Here is a 16,627-nt window from a genome sequence, read left to right on the forward strand (position 1 = left end):
TACACAAGCAATAAAACAGTGTCTTTTCCACTCATTCTTAATTCAATTAATATTAATGAAGGCCCCACAGGTACATCGTATCAGAAAATAGAATTGTTACCTGAGAAATCCTACCAGAAAAAAAAGTCCAGTAAGTACAACAGTTGGGATCATTACAAAGGCAAAATAGTAGGTAAATGTACAAAGTAGGCAAAAATCCTGCCCTGTGCAGTTCAGCAAAACACATCTTTAATTTATCTTGTCCACTGTTTTGATGATGCCGAGACTTAGCACAGCGGGAACAAGGAAAAATGAGCAAGGATTTCTTTTGGATGAGAATGCACAAACACCTATTCGTAACGCCATTCGTAAGCATTTTTTTTTTAATCAACATTGTCATTGTCACATCCCGCTTGATCTTCCTACTTTGGGTTAATATGGGAGCCAATTACAGCTTCATCTGTTTAGAATTAACTTTATGGAGCACACACCGGGGATTTGTCTATCTTCACTATTTAGATACATGTCATAAAAATATGCATGGAATGGAGTGCAGGCATTGCAGATGGCAGAGACCTACAGATTTATTGTAAAATCATTTAAAATTGGTTATGCTCTTGCCAGAAGTTAATTAATTTTTTTCTCTTCATTTCTGGGGCCGGGGGGGTTGGGGGGGGCTCTGTGTCTCACTAGGTGGCAGTGTATGATTATATCTGGAAAAACCATGGCTTCAAGTCCAGAATCTCCAGCTGTGACCTCCAAAAGCAAAATGAAATTTCTGTGTCTGCACTTGGTCCAGGAGATATTATTTCTCATGTATCTATATACACCGTTTATCCCAGTGGATTCCAAGAGCTGTACCGCCATTTTCTCAGACTCCCCAGTGGTGCCATTGTTGAGGTACGTACATATGAAAATATTTTAATGCAAATGCTGTGTACTTTTAGTGCATGAATGTGTATGTTTGTGTGTGTGTGTTAAAACTTGATTTCAAGGGCTGCAAAATTACCTCGTGAGCATATTGTAATTAATGTTTTTTTTTAATACCCCAAATAGACTTGATGATCTATTTCAGTGTTTTCCTTTAGAAATAAAGGCACTATGTAAAAAATAAACTATTTCTGCACATAGCTGTGTGGGAGAGAGATGGAAACAAATCAAGTGAAATAATTCAGGATTCAGCCTATGCCAACTTTGACTCAGTTAACATTCGTAAATATCAGCAGGTTGATAAAGAGGGGTTCTCTGAGTCCATGGACACTTCTCAGGAAAGTACACAGTCCCTGGCTGAAATTCTCTCACACAAAATAAATGAAATGGTGGCATTTCATACTATTTCCATGAGAAAATTCTTAAAACATTAAGTGCTCACCCTTAAATTTTAAGAAACGTTCAAGTAGCACGTAGCAAAGGTCTTGAAGTCATGTTTTCTCTTAAAAAGTCAGAGCCTTTAGGTGAGCTAACTTGAGTTTAAAAAAGAAATCTCTCACATTGCACCACATTCTTAAAATCCAAATTTCATGGCACGTTTAAACCTGAGGCTCAGCCCTATTTGCCTCAGTGTTACTGAATTCCGAAGTCAGAATGAATGTTATTTCCCATTATATGGTGGAGATAAAGGGTACAGGAGAAGGAAAATTTAGATACATTTCACGTCTGGTTCCCTGGACGTGTTGGCATGCGAATCACTTAACAGTGTCACACTATTAATTAGTAAGAATTTGCAGAATATTTCTGTTCCCACCACCCTGTCCCTATGGACTTTGGCCATTGTTTTTATTATAAAGTTGATGAAGGCCTGTCCTCATAAAATTCGTTTGAACATAACCTTGAGGAAATTTCACGTGGCTTGGAGAGCAGTCTTGCAGATAGGGAGCCTCTCGTGTCTACAATCCCAACCCACGACAGCGTTTGGGTACTTGAGCGACTCACATAGAGACTGTACTTGGAAAAAGCACAGACGTGCCCCAGGATTCTTGATCGCTTCACCTCCTCACTCCCTTACTGAGGTGGGAAATGACAGAACTGTGCCTATTGTAGCAAAGCAACAGGTAGGGAGATTCTGAATGTATGTGATAGAATTCTTTGTGGGTTGGGTCAAGGGCTGCTGTAGGGTCCTTTTTAGACTTCTGAAGCATTTGCTTTAGAGATCTCCGTACGGAGCAAAACTGCCCTGGTTTAATTGGGGTTTTTTTTTTTTTTGGTGTTTTCTTGTTTTGTTTTGTTTTTCTTGTTTTGCTTGTTTTTATTTTGCACAGGTGTGTGCTTAGATACGTGCATACACCGTGCACTGAAAGACCTAAAAAAGCCAGGACACCAGGGCTGTCTGTGCTTCTGTTACAAACCATCTTGTGGCCACTTGCAGGCCTTGGGACCTGAGCGGGAAGGCCCGGCGCGAGATGGCGTGTTCTCACTAGCCGAGCAATCATCAGGACCCTTTGATTCACTCACTCTTGCATTTGCTCCAGAGCCCTGCCTTCGTCATTCCCCACTCCTCTCTGCCTACATTCTTATCTGTAAAACTGGGTTCATGTATACGTCTGCTCCCTGCCTCATAGAGATTTGGGGCAGATGAACGGGATCACATTTGCAAGGTACTTTTAGCTCTTTTTCTTTTTTTATTAACGTTTTTATTTATTTTTGGGACAGAGAGAGACAGAGCATGAACAGGGGAGGGGCAGAGAGAGAGGGAGACACAGAATCTGAAACAGGCTCCGGGCTCTGAGCCATCAGCCCAGAGCCTGACGCGGGGCTCGAACTCATGGACCGCGAGATCGTGACCTGGCTGAAATCGGACGCTTAACCGACTGCGCCACCCAGGCGCCCCTAGCTCTTTTTCTTAAAAAAGTGTAAAATAAAGATGCCGAAGTATGATGGATCATGCAGTGTTAAATTCATTCAACTGGTCAACATTGTTTCCCCAAGTACTAATAGCAACATTATGCTAGAAAAGAAGTCACTTTCTGGAAGGATTGAATCATGAGGAGGCAATAGGGCTCATGGGCACATCTGACTCTCTTAGCCTGTGTTTTTGCCACTATTGCATTATGTGATGGTAATGGTAGAGTGGCATGGGTGATGCAAAAGTCCACCCCGGCATTTGCGAACCTGTGCCCAGCAGAGATTCTAGCAAGTGCTGAACCAGCTCTCCCTCTTTTGCAGATGCAGGAAAAGAATGCACAAGGTCCTGCTTACTAGTGGGTCTGCAGTCTAGACATTCCCCACTTATTTCTTCATGCTTTGCTCTTCTTGCTTTTTGCTCTATGAAATCTATTGAAACCCATTTCAAACTGACCTATCCCCTTGCACCTTCTCTAACACTTAGCACGAGTACTAGATTTTATTTAGCTTTTCTAAACTTGTTTCTAGTATGAAATTTTGTCTCCTAAGAGGACAGGAACCGTAAAACAGTACAAGTTGTGGAGCAACTTGAATATTAGACAAATTTTCTTTCAGCCACATGGCCGGCTATTGACAATCGTCTTAGTTTCCTCCCTACCTCTCTTCACCCTCACCAGGTTACTTCCAGGTGTGTTATTGGCCTTGTGAGCTCTAAAACCTGAAATTGGAGGGCATTTGAGACCGGTCTTTTGTAACCTCAGTGAGAGATAAAATTAGTGTATTTCTTTCCCAAAGATGTATGCATTGAAAAGAAATTTCAAAAATCAACATCTAGGTAGATGATGCTTTCTGGATTAAAGAAAAATCTATTTGACTTTTAAAATTATGGTTTATAAGTGGTCACCTACTCAGATAAAGTTAACTTCTACCCTCGAGCTCCCTATCTTTATACTAAGTGTGGTATTGATGCTCTAGGAAATCTACTAAATTGCATTGACTTCCTGGATGCCAAATGGTTCTCCAAGGTTCATAAGTGGGCACCATGGTATCCTTTCCATTAACGCCCACATTATGTGGATTGAGAGAATTTCTAGTTAGGAAATGACTTAGACCCACTTGGAAATACCTGTGAGATCCAAACCACATTTTTAATGGATACTCTGCTATGGGAAGAAAAAGGTAGCTGTGTCTGAGCCTCATTTATTTAGAAATCTAGATGTGGCAAAAAAAAAAAAAAATGGATGAAATTTTGCTTCAGCCTTCTAGCCTGAACATGAGTCTTAAAGGTTTTATGGTGGATTTTATTTTATTTTTTATTTTTTTTGACGTTTATTCATCTTTGAGAGACAGAGAGAGACAGAGCATGAGCAGGGAAGGGGCAGAGAGGGGGAGACACAAAATCGGAAGCAGGCTCAGGCTCCGAGCTGTCAGCACAGAGCCCAACGCAGGGCTTGAACTCACGAACTGTGAGATCATGAGCTGGGCCAAAGTCGGACGCTCAACCTACAGAGCCACCCAGGCACCCCTATGGTGCATTTTAAATAGAATTTCTAGTTCCGTAAGATCCTTTTGCATTTAACGCAGCTCTAACTGGTGATAAGAGTGATTTCAAAGCCTCTCCTTATCCTGATATGAAATATAGGTCATATGTTAACCTTTTTCTTTCTCTCAATAAAACCCTAGTAATTTGGGTTTGAACAAATTATCTTCAAGATTTTATTTTTATGGAAAGTCATGTTTTTGGAACAGAATGGATTCTACATTAAAGAGGTCAGATTTCACACATCTGAAATAGAAGTTATATTACCAAGGATCTTTGCAATGGATTTGTGTTCACCATTTTGTTTTTCATCCAGACCTGTCACCCATAAGGACATGGCTCTTACTGTGTTCTACATATTTTGCTTTAAGGAGTAAAGTGCCCCCCCCCCCACACACACACTTGTGCAGAAGGTCATTGCTCTGTCTGTCGATGAGCACCTCTCTTTAATTCTCTTTTTATCTTTACCTCTGAGCTCAGTGATTCCTTAGACCCTCAGAGATCAATGCTTCATCTCTACTCCATAGGTAGGCTATCCTGTGTGTGCATGTTTTTTCTTTTTTTTTTTTTAAGTACAAAGTTACTTTAAAGTTTTTAATGCTACAAAACCTAGAAACCCAGGCAAGACTAGTACAGATTCATCAAGTCACAAATAAGCTTCCCGATCCCAGGGTATCCGCTGCAATTAAGAAAGTCCTTGGAGCATTGGTTGGGGTGGGATGGGAAAAGGGTTTTTTTTTTTTTTTTTTTTTTTTTGTCATTAGAGGCAGTGTCGCCCGGTGGTCTGAGCGGAGAAGTGGGAGTCAGGAACTCGGCGATCTCACAGAGGCTCTGTGAGACCCAGCTGAGCCGCTTCGGGCAAGTCTCTGGGCCTCAGGAGGACGGGCTCACCTACTTTGAATCTCCCATCTGAAGAGCTCCTTACCCAGGGCCAGGAGATACACAGCAGGAAGCCTGATTCCTTGTCTGCAAAATGAGAATATTAATACTTGCCTAAATAACACATTAACCAATTAATGATTGTTAAGTGCTCTGCTGATAGAAAGCAGCGGGAGAAGAAAGGCAAAAAAGAAAAATGGAAACACAGTTTTGTTACTAGATGAGTTTTACTCAGCTCTGGGCTTTTCTTCTGCTCATGGAGTTCAGTTACCACACAGTGCAAAGAGTAGGTGTTGGGACTGGACCTTTGTTAGTCTCAATGAGAAGATCGCAGATAAGTTGACTGTCCCCTGCAAATCTATATAATGCTTTGAATAGGCAGAGTGGAGGGGTGGGGGAACCACTTGAATTTGGTCCTTGAATCAGTAAATTGCATGGGGAAACATCATTCATATAATTGAGACTTTTCAGTTTTAACTCATATTTTCAAATCTTTCAGGAAAGACTAGTGAATTTCAAAATTCCCACATTCATCAACTACAATGACCAATTTGCAGAGTGTATGAGATAGAGAAATATACACACTAATGTGGAAAAGAAATCAATAGGAAAATACAGAAAATTGGGGGGTCTCTGGAATATATTCATTAAATGCATAAATTGTTGATGGTAGCTTTCATTTTCAGGGGGATTTCTTCCATCCATGTTTTTATTTTGTTGAAAGGCATTGCACATGGGAAGGAAAAAAGAAAACATTCGTGCGGTTTGTCGTTTTTTTTGTGTACAGTTTTAGATTCACCTAAAGAAATATTAAAATTAATTTATGCATGCAAATGGGAGAAAGTCATGTTTTCATTCCCTAAATTTGGACCACTTTACATTTTTTGCACAACACTTGAATAAAAAGATGCAGTTAGTCCTTTGGGCACATTTGCTTATGTGACAATATTGAAAATATACCTTAAAATGAAATAATAATAGCAATAGTTATGGCTTTGCATGAAATATTGTTCAAAATGTCAAGGACACTAATGTCTTTTACTTCTGTTTTTCAAATTCAAACTTAAGAGTCTCCACTTAGAATCTTTTAAAAATTGGGTCCGGATATTTGTCTTTTTCTTTCTCCAAGAAGGTTTGGCTATTTTTGCAAACTGTAGAGGGTCATCATTTTGTAGCATCTAAAACTTAGACCCTATTATAAGAAACATACTAAAAAAGAATCAGGATGTAAAAGCAAAGAGGAAATAAAAAATCAGACTAGTATTAGAATATAATATTATTTATAAGACATTTTCCTGTCCTAATTAATTAATACTAAAAGTCTTGAGTAGGCACATTCACTAATCTTTTAAATATATATATGAATTGTATTATTTGAAAAATGTGATAAAATTATTATTCCCATATGTGTGTGTCAAAATATGTGATTTTTGTCCATAATAATTGGGGGAGTATAACTTGCTATGAGGTTTTTTGTTTTTCACAAAACTAAGCTAGATAATTCTCACATCAGGCTTAATTTCCTATATATATATATATATATATATATATATATATATATATTTCCTATATATATATTTCCTATATATATATATATATTTCCTATATATATATTTCCTATATATATATATATATATATATATATATATATATATATATTACTGGTTACCTGTAAGAGAAAAAAAACATTTTTTAAATTAGCACATTATAAATTTTAAATAAATACAGCAGATTTCAATACAAAACATTACAGATATAGTAGATTTGTAAAAAGCTATTTCAATAATAAGGTCAAAATATTAAATTTTTGTAACTAAATTAATGCTAGTATAGCCACGCTTGGTTTCCACAGAAAATCATGAAGAACTGTTCTGATTCTATTTATTGTATATCAAGATGATATTTAGAAACATTTTAGAGATTCCCCATGTTTTTTCTGAAATAACCACTCTTGCCCTATCTTATAAACTATCAAATTTCCTATATTTTATTTATACTTATAATTTGAGACCATCATTTATTAACAATTTCTGTTTTTTACAGACCTCATATTTTTTGTGTATATAAGAAAAAAAGGATCAGATACATGTTTCTGAAAATACACATATAATTATTTTCAGCATCTTTGATCTCCTTTGACTCTTCAAACTATTAGAACTTCTAAAAGCCATAGAAAAGATTTATTCTATTATTATATTCATATATCTATCAGAAGTAATACATCTGACATACTGGAGAAAAGAATCCCCAGGATTCTAAATCATAGGAAATGTTTTAGAACACATATTAAGTATAAAGAATCAGTGTTAAAAATAAGCCTTAACATATTAATTAATAAACTGGTTAAATGTCTAATAGAAATATTAGAAAGACAAAGAATTAAATCTTTATTGCACACTTGATAACGATTGAATGTTTTATCTTTCATAAAAATATATTCCCTTTTACTTCTGAATATTTTTCTCTCTTATTCAATTGGATTTGAAAAACCATATCTTGAAGGGGGAAATGTGAAAAAAATTATACTTCTCTTTATTTCTGAATCCTGTTACCATGTTTGGAAACGAATTGAGTTTTGCATTAAAAATACATTTTAAATCCATGCAAACAAAAGTCAGTGCTTGAGAGGAGCATTTTTAGACTATGCCATGATACTACTAGTCAGTGATTTTTATCTTGACTCCATTTGATAAGGTTAATACTAATTACTTAACTATTTCAAGATAATCCACTCATGGAAAAAAAAACTCAAAACAGTCAACATAATTATTTGTCCTTATATCTATATACAGAAATATTATGAAAATATTTTGGTGCGTCTTGTAATTGTGTCAATATTAACCTAAAAACTATCTACAAATGTTCTGATCTTTAAGAATGCATAGATATAGAAGTATTATGGTTTCTCCTAAATAGCTTATGTGGCAAATTCTTCTGTAATTCCCTGAAACAATTACCTAACGATCATATGCTAAAATGGTGCGAAAAAAACCAGTGGCATAGCATCAGTTATTTTTACATGTTTGTATCCAATAAATTATTTTCAGTCTCACATTTTCTAAACACTGACATAAAATCATATACGCTTATTTTATGTGCAAAATCACATATAGTATGCTGAATGACACCTAAAAGAAATGAAACAGTAACAGTAGCTTATTTTCTGAAGCAATTCTGACACTAATACTAAATTACAACTTGGAAACATCTAGCATTTTTACCTTTATGAGAAAAGGCTTTTTACATATTTAACATAATTCCAGGGAAAATAAACTGGAATTATGTATAAAGGTATGTATACTGTAACCAAAGGGCATTTATATTCCCCTGTAGAATACTTACAATGATTTTATTGCCATTTTGTGTCATTTTCTAAAGGATATAAAATACAGCCAGTAAACAAACTAGACTTTAGATTTAAGATGACAGCGGCTCCTTCAGAAGCAATATTCAGATATTTAATCTTAAGAACATTGAATATTTTACAACCAAGTAAAGTACACTCTTGCAAAAATGAAAGGAGACTGTGCTTTGGCTTATAATTTTCACAGCTGTGGTGACCAACAGGGTCATCATTGCTAAGTCCCAGAGAATAAATCCCCTGTCAGCCTTTAGTAAACTGCTTGGGAAATTAACATCAACATTCTCCTTCTTCAAAATGCAAAACATCCTTTCTCTACAACAATGCTGATTCACCCTATTACTTATTATAGAGCGTCCTGTTATCGCTGTTCTATTTTTGAAGTCTACAGTTGTAATCGATTTTAATAGGCCCTTTACCCCTGGTTCAGCTTGCTGCTCTCCAAGTAGAGCAATCTGAATTCTGCTGGAGAAAAAATTGTATTTCAGTACAGAACCATAATAGGTTTAACTAGGCCTCCAAATATTGCTGTGTTCCTTCAGTCGGTGAATTACTGCTCTGCATACATGAGTCCTGCGTTAAGGGGGCAAATTAAATCAAAACCTATCTGGGAATAGTGTATCTAGGTTATTATTCCTCGGCTTCGTCTTCCTTACTATATTTATGATGGCCTCTCACTGAAGCTTTATCGGTGTGTTTTTTGGCAGCTAGGTATGACCCATTCCACCAGCCATATTGCCAATAAACTTGACTTCATTTGTCCAGTTGGACACTTGAAGATATATCTACCCTTGTTAGCAGATAATTTACTATCTCTTTCTTTCGGCCTGGTTTATCCACACACTTTTTTAAGAAATCCAGGGACTTCTTTATACCAAAAAGGGCCAGTCATGTCTCAAACACAAGACGGAAGGAACTCACATGTGCCATTGTCTGCACACTCACGGGCATCACTGTGGAGCGCTAGCTCCGTGAGGCCTGAGACATCCTCGTCTGTCTCTGCAGAAACCCTCTGCCAGCCACACCGCCCAGCAATGGCACCGAGATATCCCATGTTTGAACGCTGCTTGTTCACGTCAGAAATTTCTAACACCAGGGGATGGAGGCCCGAGTGGCTAGTCAAGTCTTTAATAGCTTCAACCTCAGCCACATAGTTTACCAGAAATTGTTTTTATCCAATTCTGACCCATGGAGCTACTAGGCCAAAAAATATGACAATTTAAAAGGATAGACATTTATGTGTATATTTGCTATCGATTTAGATAGATAGATCAATCCCAATTGCCCTCCAGAAAAGATGAACAAAAATACCCACAATTATACGGAATGAAGTTTGTCCAACATTTTGGTAATCTTTTTGGCCACAGTCACACAAATTTCACTTTCTCTAACTTAGTGAGATAGTGTTATGTTTGAAATAAGAGATCACATGGGTACCCCAGCTCAGGGTCACTTTCCGCCTTTGAAAAACGATACATATTTTCAAAGCATGGCACATTTCAATTCTGGCTTGTTATGAGATTGCACTTGTTTGTAATATCTATTTTGTAGCAATGTTTCTTCCCAGTAATCAATGAAGCCCATAAAATAAAATAAGTATGATTATATTCTTAACTTATTTTTCTAGAACAAACACTTGAAATAAATGGCTCTATACCGATGGATGCAAATTAAAAATATCCTAAAACCACTCTAAAATCACATTGCAGCAATTGGAAAGAAACCTGACTTGCACGCCAGTTTACTCGGAAGTGACAACAAACAGGTTTCTTTAGCAATATATTCAAGGCTAACTATCTTCTTATTCCCTTTTCCCCAACTTCTCAGGCCAAAGCATATATATTCACACAATACGTACAACTCATTTAAAGAGGTAGATCTGGATACTTCCATGATGAGTACAAAGAAAACTATTAAAATTGTAGGAGCACGTGAGAAGGACCAATACGAGCTAGAAATCTACCTGCTGCTGGTAGATGGTCCTGCCATTGTGCAGCAGGATAGAGAGATACTTCCAGATAATTGGTCCAGATGATAACTGGAGACGTTCCTCAAATCTCCAGGAGACAAAACCCCTCCTACACACATGTCCCTTCTTACCCACACGCTCTGGACTCTTCAAGGAATTCCTATGGCTGGAGCCATACCACTGAATACAGAGATGTCCCAAGCATTCATTCCTTAGAAGACAAAGTGATAATTGAGGTTGTTTCTCTGAATCTAATTCTCATCCACAAAGAAAGATTGTAAATTATAGGAAACTTAGAAGAGAGGGACCTTGTCGTTTTGTTATTCCTGATTCTGGTGGAGGCTGAATGCCCCCCAATTTGATATTAGGAATGTGCCTTTCAGAAGTTCTGACAACAATTGGCATCATCCACCAAATGAAGATCTAAAAGGGAAGATATCTCAAGAAACATGGACAAAGCTTTCTAATGGTGATTCTGACTTGTATTTTGAAACAGTCTTGAAAAGAAAGAAAATATGCCATGTCGATAGGCGCTGTTGTGATGCCAAATATTTCCCGAGAAATTCAGGTTTCTAAAGATCATCTACAAAGAAGTAGAAAGAAAGATGTAGAATAAAGAACAAATATAAGAGATGGTTAACAAGGGTGATGAAGAAGCAAATAATGGAAAATGACCAAAAAAGTTTAGGTACCAATGGGGAAAGTGGACTCTAAGAAGGTCTGCAAGAGAGACTCAACAAGACAGGAAAAATCAAGGTGTCCAAAGATATCTATTTTTCTTAACCTGTTTAGTTGTATATGTCAAACACCTAACTATTTCTGCTTAATCACAAAAAAGGTATTAATTAACTCACATAAGTGGGAATTACAGTAGATATTCTAATGGAATGGCTGAATTCGAGAGTTCAAAGGATGTTATCAGATCTCTCTCTCTCTCTCGTTCTCTTTCTTCTCTCCCTTTCTGTCTTTTCCTTATTCTGCCTATGTTGGCTTCATTCTTGATTCTGTCTTTTTTGTATGGTAGCATAACTCTAGGTTCCGATCATTCTTAATACTTCTTATCTTGGAAGGTAATTTTCTTGCCCTGGTTTCCCCTCTATACCCATCTGTGTGCCCATTTCTGGAAAACAGCTTTCTGATTGGCTTGCTATATGATGTATAGTCTCCTTAGGATTTGGAAGACTAGTTCTAGAGTAGTTAACTGGTAGTAACTAGTAGTTCTAGCTAAAAGAGAAAAATGGCTTCTGTAACCAGAAGAAGAGCTTGTCAAATAAGCAGATATCCTCTTTGTTATCTAGAGATATGCATCCATTTAGCCGAGGTAGATGTAGAGGTGGCTCTCTGCCTTTCTAACCAGGATAGCCTTTGGTTCAAGAGGCCGTTAGTTCTAAGGGAAACCGATCATTCAGCGGAATGCCTGGAAATGCTAGATACCTTCAGGATGTAGGAAAGACATATGAAGTCAGTGAAATTGATGATTATTATAAACAGCCCAGGAATAAACCCAAACTGTGTATGACAAGTGAAACAGGATGTTGGCATGCTTTCTAGTCCTGTATATACAGAAAGTTTCTCTAGGGACAATGAGTTCCTATTAAAAAGAATGTTGTCATGTGTTTTCCCCCATTCAAAAACAGTTTTGTTTTTGATCCATTTCATCACACAAAAGTTATTAAAGGCAAAAGAAAGAAAGAAAGAAAGAAAGAAAGAAAGAGAAAGAAAGAAAGAAAGAAAGAAAGAAAGAAAGAAAGAAAGAAAGAAAGAAAGAAAAAGAAAGAAAGAAGGAAAGAAAGAAAGAAAGAAAGGGAAAGAAAATCTCTGTCTTGTATTTGATTTTGGCATTTTTGGCTTTCATAGAATTAAGATAATCCACCTTCCAAATGTGTTTTAATCACTAATTATGACCTCGTGCTCTTTATTAACAAATGTTATACAAATTTTAATTGACATTTTTGTGTGTTATACAATGATGGCTGAAGTCAGAAGTGAAACTGAACGATAAAACCTAAATTGTAAGCTTCTGTTAAAACTGTGGAGTTAGGTTAACAATATGGCATTTCAGGGGATTTCCAGGCTGTAATCTTGGGGGTTAAGGAGGTAAGAAGGAAGTCACAGCATGTGCTCATTCCTACTAAATATTTCTTTTAAACATGGTAGGTTAATATGTGCCATTTTATCACCACTTCTCAGGTGTTTGGTGATATCAGTGGCCTAAGGTTTATCCCCACGGAAGTGGCCACAGCAATTCAGGAGCATATAAGCGAAATGGATGGTACATTGGAAGACTCCTTTGATATTAAATCAAGAGAAATGAAAAGAATCCATTAAAATTAAAAGGTATTATTTGCTTACTGATTAGATATTTAACTCTGCTGTATGTGAGTGTATCAACTAAGTAGGAGTCACCGAGCGGTGTTTTGTTCTTGTTTTCCTAAAGCTTCATGGTGGCGCGCAAGCCAGACTTGTCCACCTTCCTTTTCAACCTACTGCCTGATAACACGTACTTTACTGTAAGTCAATAGTCAGTACTGGTAACCACAACCAGAAGTCAAGTCACTCTTTTCGGAGAGTGCAGAATCTTGCCAGTCTTTGATAGTTTAGAAAAAAAATACTTGGCTACTGTGGAATTCGCAGAGTGCTAGGATACCATTGTTTACTTTCTTTTATAAGTGGTACTCTTTCATTTGGAGGGAATAAGGGGAGTGGCTAGAACATGATATAACCAACTCTCAATAAATGCCCTTTCCTTTTGGTGTAGCTGAAACATTTCGTATTTTTTAAGAAGGAACTTCAAGAAAAAAAAATGGAAAAAATAAATAATAAAAATAAAGTCCCTTAAGTGAGTAGGCTTGCAGAGCATATATTTTGTGTTCTAAGATAACAACAACCAATCCCCAAATGGCTGGCTCAGATGTGGGTTCCCTGCATGTACCTCAGCTCTTTCTAATGGGATCAAGGAGCACAGGAACTTTTCAGTTCTTATGTTAGCGCTTTTCTTTTTGCTCGGTTACCTTTCTCTCTTGCAACTGAAGATGTGGAGTGGGATTTATGATCACAAATGGACAATGAACCATCAGAGGGTAGATGGGCCATAAAAAGTCCTGCATCGTGCAGAATCTTTGGTCTCACCATAGACCAATACAGTGGACGGCTAGCTCTGAGGATTACACAAGGTGTTCCCTCTATCAGCTGAAATTAGCATATGCATATACTGTCTATATTTTTCATCCTCTTTGGCTATTACTGAAGGCAGATCAACCAACATAATATCGTATTATTGAATAAAGATTCTAAACACCTTTTAATAGTTCAAATTAACACACACGCACACCTCAGGCAGTTCAACTCGCCTTTTTTTTTTTTAATTTTTTTTTCAACGTTTTTTATTTATTTTTGGGACAGAGAGAGACAGAGCATGAACGGGGGAGGGGCAGAGAGAGAGGGAGACACAGAATCGGAAACAGGCTCCAGGCTCTGAGCCATCAGCCCAGAGCCTGACGCGGGGCTCGAACTCACGGACCGCGAGATCGTGACCTGGCTGAAGTCGGACGCTTAACCGACTGCGCCACCCAGGCGCCCCATCAACTCGCCTTTTAAGATGAGACTTGAATGTCACGATCAATGATTTTTTTTCCTTCCTCGCCTCCATTTTTCCAACTATAATTCGTTAGAGTTTTGATCACCAGGACCTTCTCTCTGCTTTCACTCAACAGTTTTATATTCTAATTGCATACTTCTACATTCCCCATTACAACATGGCTTACCTGTAGACCGAGAATTTTTCCTGCGTACCTTCCTGTTAACAGAACTTGGAAGGGGGCTGGGCACAATTCAGGAGCTCAGTAAATATTTGCTGTTGAAAACATGGTGTGAAAGAGAATGGGGGTGTGGTGGTGATGAAGGCCAGGTCTCTATGGTGTTGTCAGTTATAGTATAAAGAAGGCCAGAAAAAAAGGGGGGGGGGCAGCTCAGTAAAACAAATTCTATGAAAGACTTGTATGAGCACAAAATATACTGAAGAGGAATAAATGTATACAATTAGATTTCTGCATCTTAAGCTACATTTCATTAGATCCTTAGTTCAAGTTGATAACTCATAGTTGAACAAATGACATGGTAATTTTTTTTTATTTAGCTGTCATTCACTTGACTAAATTAATAAAAATCCCTACTGATTTTTTTTTTAGCTTTCTGATTTTTTTAAGCCTGCCACTTTTATTTATACTCCCTTCACTAAAATGTAAGCTTTATGAGGACAGGAATCATTGTTTCCTTTATTTACTTTTGCCCTCCCCAGTCCGTAATGCTATACTTTGAACTACTAAGTGCTCAGTAAGTTTTTCTTGGATGAAAGAATAAAGTGATAGGTCAAGTTTCGCTTAACTTTATATTTAATATGCTGTTATGACAGTGAATTGAATGAACAATACGGAGACCAGCAAAAACAAAAACAAAAAAACTCACTTTTCTTTGTTGTGTGTTTCCTTTAGGAATTGGTGGTCCCAATGAAAGAAGTGGCGTAATTAAGAGAAGCAATATTTTCTGGCCCCTGAAAGATGCCCATATCCACAGTGTATTTCTTAATCCAAGGAGTCTCTCACTACATTATTTCAGCATATAAGTTGTTCAGTGTTTTTAAATGGAAGTCTGTAGTGTTTTGTTGCTCTCATTGCTTCATATATGTTTTCCTTGCCATTGAACTTGTCTTACTGAGCAGCAAGCATTAAGTAATAGATTCAACATACGAGTCATTCTAACACTTATATAACATGATGTGTATGTTTGCACGCTCGTGCATGTGTGTCTGTGTGTGTCCGTGTGTGTGCTTATGTGTTGAGTAGAGATTGACTAACATGTTTTTCAGGAGTTTTCTTTTGTTGCTGAATATTCATGGGCTCAGTGATATAATTCAATCTAACACTCAAGAATTTGGTACTATCTTACCTCTGAAGTAAATATCACATTTGCATTGGCATTGAGATGACCTCTTTAATTTAGATTTTTTTTTTTTTTTGCATGTACAGGTATGGTTGGGTACTTAATAGAAAAATAGAGAAAAAGAAAATAAAGGAACTTTTTATTTTTAGAATCAATTCCGCTCATCTTTTGTGAATTATGAACTCACAAAAATTCATCTTTATGAATTATAAATGATAATTCCATGGAGTGGTCATTGTAAATAGATGGTCTACCAGAACAGAGTTCTAACATGTGACACCCTAGTATAATATCCCCTTAACAAGGTATACATATTTATACACAGGGCAAAGTGTAATATTAAAATTCAAGATAGATTTCTGGGGAACTCTCTATCTATCTATCTATATATCTATCTATTGATCGATCTACCTGTCTATCTGTCTGTCTATCTATCTATCTATCTATCTATCATCTATCATCTATGAATCAAGTCATCATTTTCCTCAGTATATTGAGGATAATTTATAATTTTCATAATTATTTTTCAAGAATCTGTTAGTAAAACAAGCTTTGCTTTATCTATAAATTCATGCCTATTTGCTTAATAAGTTCATTGGTAACTTTATTTCGAGTATTGCAGTTACTAATTAATGTGTGTCAGCTACATTGATATTTTTCACATATAGAAATAATACACAATACAAAATATGCATATAATTGAAAACTGTGAATTAAAAAATCCTTTTAGTAGATTTTGTTTTTGTTAGTACCTACTGTGTTCTTATTACCTAAACAGATTTTCCATCTGAAGTTAAATTCTTTTAAGGAATGAAAATATACATGAGAAGAAATTAAAAATTTAAGTGCTTGCTGTACATTTGAAAGTGAGATCTATAAAATGTTCCTGGTAGTAAGCTCAGTGACAATAAATAGATTACACCAAGTGTCACTTGAGCAAGTGGATAAAAAATGAGTGATTTCCATCCTTCAGTTAAATATGGTGCTAAGTGGTAAGTGCTAGCATTAAAAGCAAATTACTTATCACTTCAGCAATCACAGCATGAGAGCATCCTATTGGAAGTTGTATCTCCAGTCCTTCTTGGTCCTCAGCTTTATTAAATACATCAATTGATAACGC

General features: G+C 36.7%; 1 long non-coding RNA gene across 1 annotated transcript; it reads left to right on the forward strand.

Annotated features, from left to right (window-relative positions):
• Positions 1-656: 656 nt before the first annotated feature.
• Positions 657-15,538, forward strand: LOC111560593. The gene is made up of 3 exons (XR_002742597.2): positions 657-879; positions 12,760-12,906; positions 15,060-15,538. It is a non-coding gene; the product is annotated as an uncharacterized LOC111560593 (long non-coding RNA).
• The last annotated feature ends 1,089 nt before the right edge of the window (positions 15,539-16,627 follow it).

Source organism: Felis catus, chromosome B2, assembly GCF_018350175.1.
Source record: "Felis catus isolate Fca126 chromosome B2, F.catus_Fca126_mat1.0, whole genome shotgun sequence".
Taxonomy (NCBI): Eukaryota; Metazoa; Chordata; class Mammalia; order Carnivora; family Felidae; genus Felis; species Felis catus.